The sequence below is a fragment of the Globicephala melas genome, chromosome 4 (genome assembly GCF_963455315.2).
Source record: "Globicephala melas chromosome 4, mGloMel1.2, whole genome shotgun sequence".
In the NCBI taxonomy this organism is placed as follows: Eukaryota; Metazoa; Chordata; class Mammalia; order Artiodactyla; family Delphinidae; genus Globicephala; species Globicephala melas.
In genome coordinates, this window is record NC_083317.1 from 134,948,052 (window position 1) to 134,961,489 (window position 13,438).

At 41.8% G+C, this 13,438-nt stretch overlaps 1 pseudogene; it reads left to right on the forward strand.

Moving 5' to 3' along the window:
• The first annotated feature begins 4,667 nt into the window (after nucleotides 1–4,667).
• Nucleotides 4,668–12,261, forward strand: LOC115863516 (F-box only protein 28 pseudogene; annotated as a pseudogene).
• Nucleotides 12,262–13,438: the final 1,177 nt, after the last annotated feature.

A 13,438-nucleotide genomic window follows, 5' to 3' on the forward strand; every position in this document is an offset into this window, starting at 1 on the left:
GATTTCTAATATACTTTATCCTCTGAAGTCCAGAGATATGTTCCCTTTTAATTTTTTTTCCAGTTACTTAAGCACGGTTATTTTAAGCACTGTATTTTTGGCTTTCTCACAAGACAGTCCTGCAGTGTATCACATCTGGGCAACAGGAAGCTCCAGAAGACAAACAACTGGGGGACATGAACAGATTCTTCTGTACACATCACAGTAGAATCCACACAGCCTGTTTGACAGTTGAAATAAAACTAAAGGTTAGCCTTTAACCTATTGTATAAACATTAACATTTGCTTCCTGTATCCATTCACAAGTCTTATGATAGCTTGGATATACATATAAAACTTCGTTGTAGACTATTTGAGGGAGGATGTGCCAAACACTTCAATGGCAATTAATGTGTCATCAGGCTTGGAAAAAAAATAATAAGATGCAGAATCACGCAGCATTCCTCCAGGGAGGGTTAAGGATTACAATACCGGAGTTCAGCAGAGCTCTGTACAATGCAATAAATGGGGCTGTTGGCCGTGATACTCCCATCACGGCCTAATTAGAAAACTAGCACACAATTAATTTGGAAGGTGTTTAAAATTTTGGAACTGAACAAAATCTCAGTTGTTGGGAAGTTTTCAAGTAGTTTCCCATAAAGCCTGGTTCATACCTCAACTATGCCATTAACCATATTGCTTGTCATCCGCTTGATTGTTTATTTCCCTCACCGGGCTCTGAACACGCAGAAGGTGGAGCTTCTGTCTGGGAAATGTTTGTAGTGTTGGGTACATTGAAGCCAACTAATAGATCTTTTCCTTTTTTGATCATTATATAAAAGATTGAACAAACTTCTAAATGATTCAATTCATGTGGGATCCCCCCAGACCGGGGCACTAACCCGTGTCCCCTGCATCAGCAGGCGGACTCCCAACCACTGCGCCACCAGGGAAGGCCCCCTGCTATATTCTTGTCTCATGGCTTCCTGTAGTCTTTTGAACTCTCTAAGGCTCAGTTCTTCTCAACATAAAATAGAGACCACTTGCCATCACCACTTGGCAGAGCTACGGTGAGATCGGCATAAGCTAATGGGAAAGGAAGAACTTTGTAAAAAGCCATAATATTTAAGAGGTTACCATCACCATTGTCAAGCAATAATGTATGGAAAAAAATCCCCTAAATTTAGTCCTTTCTCATTTACAGAACCAAACCTCAGCATTTTTTTTATTCCAGGAGAGGTGCTTTGCTTCAATCAAGGGGCTGTGACTGCATATTTGTTTCATTAAGCCTAGGAAATAACCATGCTATGACGAAAGTGAGATTTTGGATTATAGCAGACTTTTACAGCAATGAGAGAAGACTCCCTAAATCAAAGGAGTGGGGCACCAAGTGTGACAGCAAGCTTGTGGCAGTGTGGCATCTAGCTTTTCTAGATGAGAAAAGCTCTTTTAAACTAGCTGTCTATGCTCTTTGAGCTAAATGTTTTCCTTTTGCCCCCACGACTTCAGCTTAAAATCACTAAGTGCCATTAAACTGTTCTTTGTATCTTTTCTAAATATCTTAAATAGTTTATAATAAATTTTTTTAAGACAAACTGAAAAAAACCCACTAAATGCAGCAACACTAACCTATCCAGCCCTCAGAAAGATAAAGCTATTTCTTTACGGATTGTGGGATGCATTGGCTAGGCTACAGAACTTTCTAAAGATTACTTAATTACAATCTGCAGATTCAGAATATTCACTTACTCCTTCCCTCTTCCTAGAAATCTGCACACCATTCCTCAGCCCCAATACACGTGCACACGTGCACACACATGCACGTAAACACACACACCTGGCAGTCTCTTATTCATCTTTCAAAACCCAGCTCAAATGTCACCTCCCTGACTCCAACCTGCTGGCAAATCGCTCCCTCTTCTGTGCTCCCTCTCTGAACTTTGTCCATTTATTTCAATAAGTAACTGGGATTTGTTAAGACTGTGTCTTCATCACTTATACACACTCAGCACCTAGAACAGTTCCCATCTTGCCTCTTTCCTTTTTTTCTCCCTTCCTTTCCTCTTCCTCCCTTCCTTCATTTCTCCCAGTTCATGCACCTGTAGCCTGGGAACATAGCCCCAAACCATGGAGTCCTCATTAACTCCTCCCCCATATGCCCACCCCAAATCCAAACTGTCAGGAAATCCTCTCAGCTCTGCCTCTAAAGCTGCATATTCAGAAACTGATCCTCTCTCCAGCCCTACTGCAAACAGCCTGGGTTGAGCCTCTGTCATCTTTCTTTCTGGATTACTGCAACCTTCATGGGTGTCCCTTTTAACCTCTCTCCCTGAAGTCAAATCTCAACATATATCCAGGGAAATCCTTTGAAAACCTAAGTCACCTCTGCTCAAATCCTTCCAATGGCTCCCTGTTTCACTCAGAGAGAATGTTCTATACACAGATTCAGAGGCACTCTTGGGTAGATTGGTGCCCCCTAGGCTTTGTGTGTGTGTGGGGGGGGGGGTACACGGGCCTCTCACTGCTGTGGCCTCTCCTGTTGCGGAGCACAGGCTCCGGACGCGCAGGCTCAGCGGCCATGGCTCACAGGCCCAGCCACTCCGCGGCATGTGGGATCTTCCCGGACCGGGGCACGAACCCGTGTCCCCTGCATCGGCAGGCAGACTCTCAACCACTGCACCACCATGGAAGCCCAAGGCCATTATTTTTTGATACATGGAGGACCAAACCACCTGGGTTCACTTTTACATTTTAGTGACAATTATATTTTTAACTCATTTGTATTAAAAATATAATCAGAACAAACAGCATAAAAGTAAACATTTGGCAAATTTTGTAGAATGAGTAAAACCAGATCATGGGCACAGTATTTGAAGGGGTCTTGGTGTAAGACCTCTGAGAACTCGTGACTGAACTGATCTGGGAATGCAACCCATGACCAAGGTGGGGACAGAGGTGGTGGGAACGGTGAATCTTTCAAAATGCACAGCCACAAAGACTCATTTAGATCGTGAGTTGCTCAAACATAAGGAACAAGTTTAGGTTGGAGTATTTGGACAAAACATGATCTTTTTTAAGGAGTCATTGTGTCTTCAGGCTCAGGATATTTTAGGCCAACGTATCAGGTAGACAATATTCATCATTTCACTTCCTAATGACTCTGTAATATGCCATACCTGCTGTTTCTGCAGAACATGTACACAGGGCCTCATCACTCTTGGCCAGTGGCAGAATAAACACATCCATAGACCTTTCAGTATCCATTCTTTCTTTTTTTTATATATATTTATTTATTTACTTATTTATTTGGTTGTACCAGTTCTTAGTTGCGGCATGTGGGATCTTCGTTGCAGCAAAGCAAGCTCTTAGTTGCAGCACGTGGGATCTAGTTCTCTCACCAGGGATCGAACCCGTGCCCCCTGCATTGGGAGCATGGAGAGTCTTAGTCCCTGGACCACCAGGTAAGTCCCCTCAGTGTCCATTCTTATGAGTCAGAAACTACCAGACAGAGTTCTCTGATGGCCTGGGGGCTACACACTCAGGGGCCAAAACAAAAAAAGAATCCTTCTCTATTTTGTATGCCCCGGGCTTGTTTCTTAGCCTCTGAAGATCCATATAAAAGAGAATAAAAATGTGATCGATTTTTCCCCTGTAGATCTTGTGGAATAATTCTCAGCCAATATTTAATTTTTTCACCCCACACCTAGTAGTCTTCACCATCCCTATGTTTATTCAGCGAATTTAAATGTAGACATAGCCCCAGTTATCTAAAAATTGCACACAAAATCTAATCCCGATCAATTTAATAAGAACTGTTCTTGAAGTGCTTTATAAAAATAAACATTTTCTTGAACTCTATTAAATTATATGCATACTGAAGTATTTAGGGAATAGTGTACTGATGTCTATAATTTACTTTAAAATGAATTTTTAAAAGATGGGTTAGAGCTTCCCTGGTGGCGCAGTGGTTGAGAGTCTGCCTGCCGATGCAGGGGACACGGCTTCGTGCCCCGGTCTGGGAAGCAGTCTGGGAAGATCCCACATGCCGCGGAGCGGCTGGGCCCTTGAGCCATGGCCCCTGAGCCTGCGCGTCCAGAGCCTGTGCTCCACAACGGGAGAGGCCACAACAGTGAGAGGCCCGCATACCGCAAAAATAATAATAAAAATAATAAATAAATAAATAAAAAGATAGATTAATGGGTGGGTAGAGGGATGGATATGTGGTTAAATAACTATATTAAAATGTTAATGGTGAATCTCGGTGATAAGTATATATGTATTCTCTGCACCAGAGGCCTGTTAGTAATTTATATATTGCATGACATTTTCTATTTGAGTTTGACATGTAGAATCATTTTTAATTTCGTGGTAACTGACAGTCCTAATAGCCCAGCTAATTTGTAACTAACAATATTGCTGTGTAATAGGAAAAAATGGTGTTTGCGTTTGAATTTTTAAAATTTTGCTATATGTTTGAAATTTTTCATAAAAACTCTAATCACCATAAAAAAAGAATGAAACAACACCATTTGCGGCAACATGGATGGACCTAGAGATGATCATACTAAGTGAAGTAAGTCAGACACGGAAAGACAAATATATGATATCACTTATATGTGGAATCTTAAAAAAAAAAAGATACAAATGAACTTATTTAAAAACAGAGAGGAAGGAATCAAACCCCCAAGATGGCGGCGGCATAGGAGGAGCGGATGGCTGAGGAAGGAGGCGGTGGCCACGGCGACTGCGGCTCCCCTTGCGCCATCGGCTCTACCCAGCGACTGCCCTCACCGACCCCGCCCGCCCCAGTCCCTGCAGCCGGGGTCCCAGGCGCCCCCAGCCTCGGCGCTGGCTCCGGACCAGCTGCCTCAAAACAGCATGCTCATGGCGCTGTCCATCGTAGCCATCGAAAACATCCCCAGCTTTATGTCCCAGGATGAAATTAGCCAGCTCCACCTGGTTTGTAAAAGAATGGACTTGGTCTGCCAGAGAATGTTGAATCAGAGATTTCTAAAAGTGGAGAGGTACCATAATCCATGTCAGAAACAAGTTAAAGCACAACTCCCAAGGAGAGAGTCAGAAAGGAGAAACCGTTCATTAGCTCCTCATGCAGACATCCTCGCTGCCGTTGAAACAAAGCTGTCTCTCTTAAATGTGACTTTCATGAAGCATGTGGACTCCAATCTCTGTTGCTTCATCCCAGGAAAGGTGATTGATGAGATTTATCATGTGTTGAGATATGTCCATTCTACCAGAGCCCCTCAGCGAGCTCATGAAGTACTTCAAGAGATAAGGGGGCTTTTGTCGGAGCGCCGGGAGAGGACTGAGGTTGGCGGCGTGAACACAGCCTGCGGGGCGTTGGTGCACCGCGGCTGGCCAGGAGAGAGTCCGGGGAGAAGTCTGGAACTGCCGAAGAGGCAAGAGACTTTTACGTCCCTCTTTGTTTCCTGGTGCACGAGGAGAGGGGATTAAGAACGCTGCTTGAGAGAGCTCCAGGGACGGGCGCGGGCCGCGGCTAGGGGTGCGGAGCCCAGAGACGGACGTGGCTAGGGCCGCCCAGAGCGGCTAGGGCCGCTGCTGCCGCCACCGGGAGGCCTGTGTGCGAACACAGGTCACTGGCCACGCGCCCTTCCGGGGAGCCTGTGCAGCCCGCCACTGCCGGGGTCCCGGGATCCAGGGACAACTCCCCCGGGAGAACGCACAGGCGCGCCTCAGGCTGCAACGTCTCGCCGGCCTCTGCCGCCGCAGGCCCGCCCCACACTCCGTGCCCCTCCCTACCCCCGGGCCTGAGTGAGCCAGAGCCTCCGAATCAGCGGCTCCTTTAACCCCGTCCTGTCTGAGCAAAGAACAGACGCCCTCCGGCGACCTACACGCACAGGCGGGGCTAAATCCAAAGCTGAGCCCCTGGGAGCTGTGAGAACAAAGAAGAGAAAGGGAAATCTCTCCCAGCAGCCTCAGAAGCAGCGGATTAAAGCTCCACAATCAACTTGATATACCCTGCATCTGTGGAATACCTGAATAGACAACCAATCATCCCAAATTAAGGAGCCCTGTGGATGAAAGGCTCTTGGGGCTGCAGCCAGGAGTCAGTGCTGTGCCTCTGAGGTGGGAGAGCCAACTTCAGGACACTGATCCACAAGAGACCTCCCAGCTGCACATAATATCAAACAGCAAAAATTTCCGAGAGATCTCCATCTCAACGCCAGCACCCAGCTTCACTCAACGACCAGCAAGCTACAGTGCTGGACATCCTATGCCAAACAACTAGCAAGACAGGAACACAACCCCACCCATTAGCAGAGAGGCGGCCCAAAATCATAATAAGTCTACAGACACCCCAAAACACACCACCAGACGTGGACCTGCACACCAGAAAGACAAGATCTAGCCTCATCCACCAGAACACAGGCACTAGTACCCTCCACCAGGAAGCCTACACAACCCACTGAACCAACCTTAGCCACTGGGGACAGACACAAAAAACAACAGGAACTACGAACCTTCAGCCTGCAAAAAAGGAGACCCCAAACACAGTAAGATAAGCAAAATGAAAAGACAGAAAAACACACCGCAGATGAAGGAGCAAGATACAAACCCATCAGACCTAACAAATGAAGAGGAAATAGGCAGTCTACCTGAAAAAGAATTCAGAATAATGATAGTAAGGTTGATCCGAAATCTTGGAGATAGAATGGACAATAGAATGGACAAAATGCAAGAATCAGTTAACAAGGACCTAGAAGAACTAAAGATGAAACAAGCAATGATGAACAACACAATAAATGAAATTAAAAGTACTCTAGATGGGATCAATAGCAGAATAACTGAGGCAGAAGAACGGATAAGTGACCTGGAAGATAAAATAGTGGAAATAACTACTGCAGAGCAGAATAAAGAAAAAAGAATGAAAAGAACTGAGGACAGTCTCAGAGACCTCTGGGACAACATTAAACGTACCAACATTCGAATTATAGGGGTTCCAGAAGAAGAAGAGAAAAAGAAAGGGACTGAGAAAATATTTGAAGAGATTATAGTTGAAAACTTCCCTAATATGGGAAAGGAAATAGTTAATCAAGTCCAGGAAGCACAGAGAGTCCCATACAGGATAAATCCAAGGAGAAACACGCCAAGACACATATTAATCAAACTGTCAAAAATTAAATACAAAGAAAACATATTAAAAGCAGCAAGGGAAAAACAACAAATAACACACAAGGGAATCCCCATAAGGTTAACAGCTGATCTTTCAGCAGAAACTCTGCAAGCCAGAAGGGAGTGGCAGGACATATTGAAAGTGTTGAAGGAGAAAAACCTGCAACCAAGATTACTCTACCCAGCAAGGATCTCATTCAGATTTGATGGAGAAATTAAAACCTTTACAGACAAGCAAAAGCTGAGAGAGTTCAGCACCACCAAACCAGCTCTACTACAACTGCTAAAGGAACTTCTCTAGGCAAGAAACACAAAAGAAGGAAAAGACCTACAATAACAAACCCAAAACAATTAAGAAAATGGGAATGGGAACACACATATCGATAATTACCTTAAATGTAAATGGACTAAATGCTCCCACCAAAAGACACAGATTGGCTGAATGGATACAAAAACAAGACCCATATATTTGCTGTCTACAAGAGACCCACTTCAGACCTAGAGACACATACAGACTGAAAGTAAGGGGATGGAAAAAGGTATTTCATGCAAATGGAAACCAAAAGAAAGCTGGAGTAGCAATTCTCATATCAGACAAAATAGACTTTAAAACAAAGACTATTAGAAGAGACAAAGAAGGACACTACATAATGATCAAGGGATCGATCCAAGAGGAAGATATAACAATTGTAAATATTTATGCACCCAACATAGGTGCACCTCAATACATAAGGCAAATACTGACAACCATAAAAGGGGAAATCGACAGTAACACATTCATAGAAGGGGACTTTAACACCCCACTTTCACCAATGGACAGATCATCCAAAATGAAAATAAATAAGGAAACACAAGCTTTAAATGATACATTAAATGAGATGGAGTTAATTGATATTTATAGGACATTCCATCCAAAAACAACAGAATACACATTTTTCTCAAGTGGTCATGGAACATTCTCCAGGATAGATCATATCTTGGGTCACAAATCAAGCCTTGGTAAATTTAAGAAACTTGAAATTGTATCAAGTATCTTTTCCGACCACAACGCTATGAGACTCGATATCAATCACAGGAGAAGATCTGTAAAAAATACAAACACATGGAGGCTAAACAATACACTACTTAATAACGAAGTGATCACTGAAGAAATCAAAGGGGAAATCAAAAAATACCTAGAAACAAATGACAATGGAGACACGACGACTCAAAATCTATGGGATGCAGCAAAAGCAGTTCTAAGAGGGAAGTTTATAGCAATACAATCCTACCTTAAGAAACAGGAAACATCTCGAATAAACAACCTAACCTTGCACCTAAAGCAATTAGAGAAAGAAGAACAAAAAAACCCCAAAGTTAGCAGGAGGAAAGAAATCATAAATATCAGATCAGAAATAAATGAAAAAGAAATGAAGGAAACGATAGCAAAGATCAATAAAACTAAAAGCTGGTTTTTTGAAAGGATAAACAAAATTGATAAACCATTAGCCAGACTCATCAAGAAAAAAAGGGAGAAGACTCAAATCAATAGAATTAGAAATGAAAAAGGAGAAGTAACGACTGACACTGCAGAAATACAAAAGATCATGAGAGATTACTACAAGCAACTCTATGCCAATAAAATGGACAACCTGGAAGAAATGGACAAATTCTTAGAAAGGCACAACCTGCCAAGACTGAATCAGGAAGAAATAGAAAATATGAACAGACCAATCACAAGCACTGAAATTGAAACTGTGATTAAAAATCTTCCAACAAGCAAAAGCCCAGGACCAGATGGCTTCACAGGCGAATTCTATCAAACATTTAGAGAAGAGCTATCACCTATCCTTCTCAGACTCTTCCAAAATATAGCAGAGGGAGGAACACTCCCCAACTCATTCTACGAGGCCACCATCACCCTGATACCAAAACCAGACAAGGATGTCACAAAGAAAGAAAACTACAGGCCAATATCACTGATGAACATAGATGCAAAGATCCTCAACAAAATACTAGCAAACAGAATCCAACAGCACATTAAACGGATCATACACCATGATCAAGTGGGGTATATTCCAGGAATGCAAGGATTCTTCAATATACGCAAATCAATCAACGTGATACACCATATTAACAAATTGAAGGAGAAAAACCATATGATCATCTCAATAGATGCAGAGAAAGCTTTTGACAAAATTCAACACCCATTTATGATAAAAACCCTGCAGAAAGTAGGCATAGAGGGAACTTTCCTCAACATAATAAAGGCCATATATGACAAACCCACAGCCAACATCGTCCTCAATGGTGAAAGCATTTCCACTAAGATCAGGAACAAGACAAGGTTGCCCACTCTCACCACTCTTATTCAACATAGTTTTGGAAGTTTTAGCCACAGCAATCAGAGAAGAAAAGGAAATAAAAGGAATCCAAATCAGAAAAGAAGAAGTAAAGCTGTCACTGTTTGCAGATGACATGATACTATACATACAGAACCCTAAAAATGCTACCAGAAAACTACTAGAGCTAATCAATGAATTTGGTAAAGTAGCAGGATACAAAATTAATGCACAGAAATCTCTGGCATTCCTATACACTAAGGATGAAAAATCTGAAAGTGAAATCAAGAAAACACTCCCATTTACCATTGCAACAAAAAGAATAAAATACCTAGGAATAAACCTACCTAAGGAGACAAAAGACCTGTATGCAGAAAATTATAAGACACTGATGAAAGAAATTAAAAATGATACAAATAGATGGAGAGATATACCATGTTCTTGGATTGGAAGAATCAACATTGTGAAAATGACTCTACTACCCAAAGCAATCTACAGATTCAATACAATCCCTATCAAACTACCACTGGCATTTTTCACAGAACTAGAACAAAAAACTTCACAATTTGTATGGAAATACAAAAGACCCCGAATAGCCAAAGCAATCTTGAGAAAGAAAAATGGAGCTGGAGGAATCACGCTCCCTGACTTCAGACTATACTACAAAGCTACAGTAATCAAGACAGCATGTTACTGGCACAAAAACAGAAAGATAGATCAATGGAACAGAAATCCCAGAGATAAACCCATGCACATATGGTCACCTTATCTTTGATAAAGGAGGCAGGAATGTACAGTGGAGAAAGGACAGTCTCTTCAATAAGTGGTGCTGGGAAAACTGGACAGGTACATGTAAAAGTATGAGATTAGATCACTCCCTAACACCATACACAAAAATAAGCTCAAAATGGATTAAAGACCGAAATGTAAGGCCAGAAACTATCAAACTCTTAGAGGAAAACATAGGCAGAACACTCTATGACATAAATCACAGCAAGATCCTTTTTGACCCACCTCCTAGAGAAATGGAAATAAAAACAAAAGTAAACAAATGGGACCTAATGAAACTTAAAAGCTTTTGCGCAGCAAAGGAAACCATAAAGAAGACCAAAAGACAACCCTCAGAATGGGAGAAAATATTTGCAAATGAAGCAACTGACAAAGGATTAATCTCCAAAATTTATAAGCAGCTCATGCAGCTTAATAACAAAAGAACAAACAACCCAATCCAAAAATGGGCAGAAGACCTAAATAGACATTTCTCCAAAGAAGATATACAGAGTGCCAACAAACACATGAAAGAATGCTCAACATCACTAATCATTAGAGAAATGCAAATCAAAACTACAATGAGATATCATCTCACACCAGTCAGAATGGCCATCATCAAAAAATCTAGAAACAATAAATGCTGGAGAGGGTGTGGAGAAAAGGGAACCCTCTTACACTGTTGGTGGGAATGTAAATTGATACAGCCACTGTGGAGAACAGTATGGAGGTTCCTTAAAAAGCTACAAATAGAACTACCATATGACCCAGCAATCCCACTACTGGGCATATACCCTGAGAAAACCATAATTCAAAAAGAGTCATGTACCAAAATGTTCATTGCAGCTCTATTTACAATAGCCCAGAGATGGAAACAACCTAAGTGTCCATCATCGGATGAATGGATAAAGAAGATGTGGCACATATATACAATGGAATATTACTCAGCCATAAAAAGAGACGAAATTGAGCTATTTGTAATGAGGTGGATAGACCTAGAGTCTGTCATACAGAGTGAAGTAAGTCAGAAAGAGAGAGACAAATACCGTATGCTAACACATATATATGGAATTTAAGAAAAAAAAAATGTCATGAAAAACCTAGGGGTGAAACAGGAATAAAGACACAGACTTACTAGAGAATGGACTTGAGGCTATGGGGAGGGGGAAGGGTAAACGGTGACAAAGCAATAAAGAGGCATGGACATGTATACACTACCAAACGTAAGGTAGATAGCTAGTGGGAAGCAGCCGCATAGCACAGGGAGATCAGCTCGGTGCTGTGTGACCGCCTGGAGGGGTGGGATAGGGAGGGTGGGAGGGAGGGTGACGCAAGCGGGAAGAGATATGGGAACATATGTATATATATAACTGATTCATTTTGTTGTGAAACTGAAACTAACATACCATTGTAAAGCAATTATGCTCCAATAAAGATGTTTAAAAAAAAAAAAAAGAGAGAGATAAGGGATATTTCCTCCATGGCAACAGAATACTTTGATGAAAAGATTGTTCCAGTTCTAAAGAGGAAATTACCAGGATCAGATGTATCTGGAAGGCTCATGGGCTCTCCTCCAGTTCCAGGACCTTCTGTAGCCCTGACAACAATGCAACTCTTCTCCAAGCAAAACCCTTCAAGACAAGAGGTTACCAAACTCCAGCAGCAGGTTAAGACAAATGGTGCTGGGGTGACTGTTCTCAGGCGTGAAATTTCTGAGCTTCGCACCAAAGAGCAAGAACAGCAGAAACAGCTTCAAGACCAGGACCAGAAACTGCTAGAGCAGACCCAGATTTTAGGTGAACAGTAGAGCAGACCCAGATCATAGGTGAACAGAACACACGGTTGGCAGAGCTGGAAAGCAAACTGTGAGAAGTAATGGAAAGTGCAGTAGGAGACTCCTCAGGGTCTGGGCAGAATGAAGAGTCTCCTTGGAAATGAAAAAAGGCCGCAGAAGCCATAGACTCTTCTTAGGAAATCTAAACATCTCCGAAATAGAAACCAGAATGTGCTTCTAGCTCCAGAGGAAGCCCTGACTTCGTAGCTTGAGCAGTTCTGCATATCAGGACACTGTGAGCAACATGGTGTCCCTTAGCTCTAGGCTTTCAGAACACAACGTAAACTTGAACTCTCATGGTTGGGACAGTCTTTTCCTGCTTCTCCTGGTTGAACTGATGCACAGAATCCTTTTATTTTGCAATAGATTTGTACTAACCAGACCTATCCTATCAGGTTTTGAGAAGTTAATTTTATTTCTGTGCAGATAATGTTTAAAGCAAGTTTATTTGTTTCTGCATATATGCACATTACATAAGGATCTTAAACCAGTCTTGACAGACTAGAAGTTAAGTTTAATACATAAAATGTCCTGTTCACTTGAAAGAAAAGACCTACTTTTTAAATGGACAGTATCTTGTTTTTTAAAAAAAAGTTGACTTTTTGTTATAAGTGACCTTTGTCTGGAATGTCTGAAAAGTAGTAAATGCTTTTTGGTATTGAAGTAATGGGTAACTAAAATGGACTTCCATAGTATTGGCTGTAGAAGGGACCTCTACAGTATTGACTATATATTTTTATAAACTACTGGCAAGGGACTTACCCAGTTGTTATATACATCTTTTCAGTTCTCTTTTGGGGCCATGTCCTACATTTGCATGGATGGATGCATGCACTGCCTAGTCAACTCACTTAAAAAGCTCTTGCACTGGTATTGATCTTGAACCTCTACACTTCTCCAATTTTTAGAGCAGCATCTTAGTTCATTTAAGTGCTTAACATCTTCCACCACAACAGCTTGCCTCTGGGGGCGGGGTGGTATTTGTATGTCCATTTGTCCTCCAGTTTTACAAGAATAAGAGAGTATTAAAGCCCATTGCTTTATCTATTCTCTGCAGGGTTCAGGTACACTGGCTAAGGCAGAACTCCAAATTCTTTACATTGATGTTAGACTTCTGGCAACTAGTATTCTTCCTTACTCACCACTGTGTAGGCTCATTGATCAAATGTGGTCATGACCAGTGGTGTGAGTAGGAAACCCAACCTGTGGGATGCAGTTTTGCCATTGAAAGAAAGTTCACTGAAGAAAATTACACTATGAAAAAGCATTTTGATCACTTCATTTCCGGGGGATGACCCGAGGGAAGCATTTTATTATTAATTTCAAGCTTTCCTTATCCTGCAACTTTAAACAAAAGCTTTAATTTCGTTTGCACTCCTGTTTT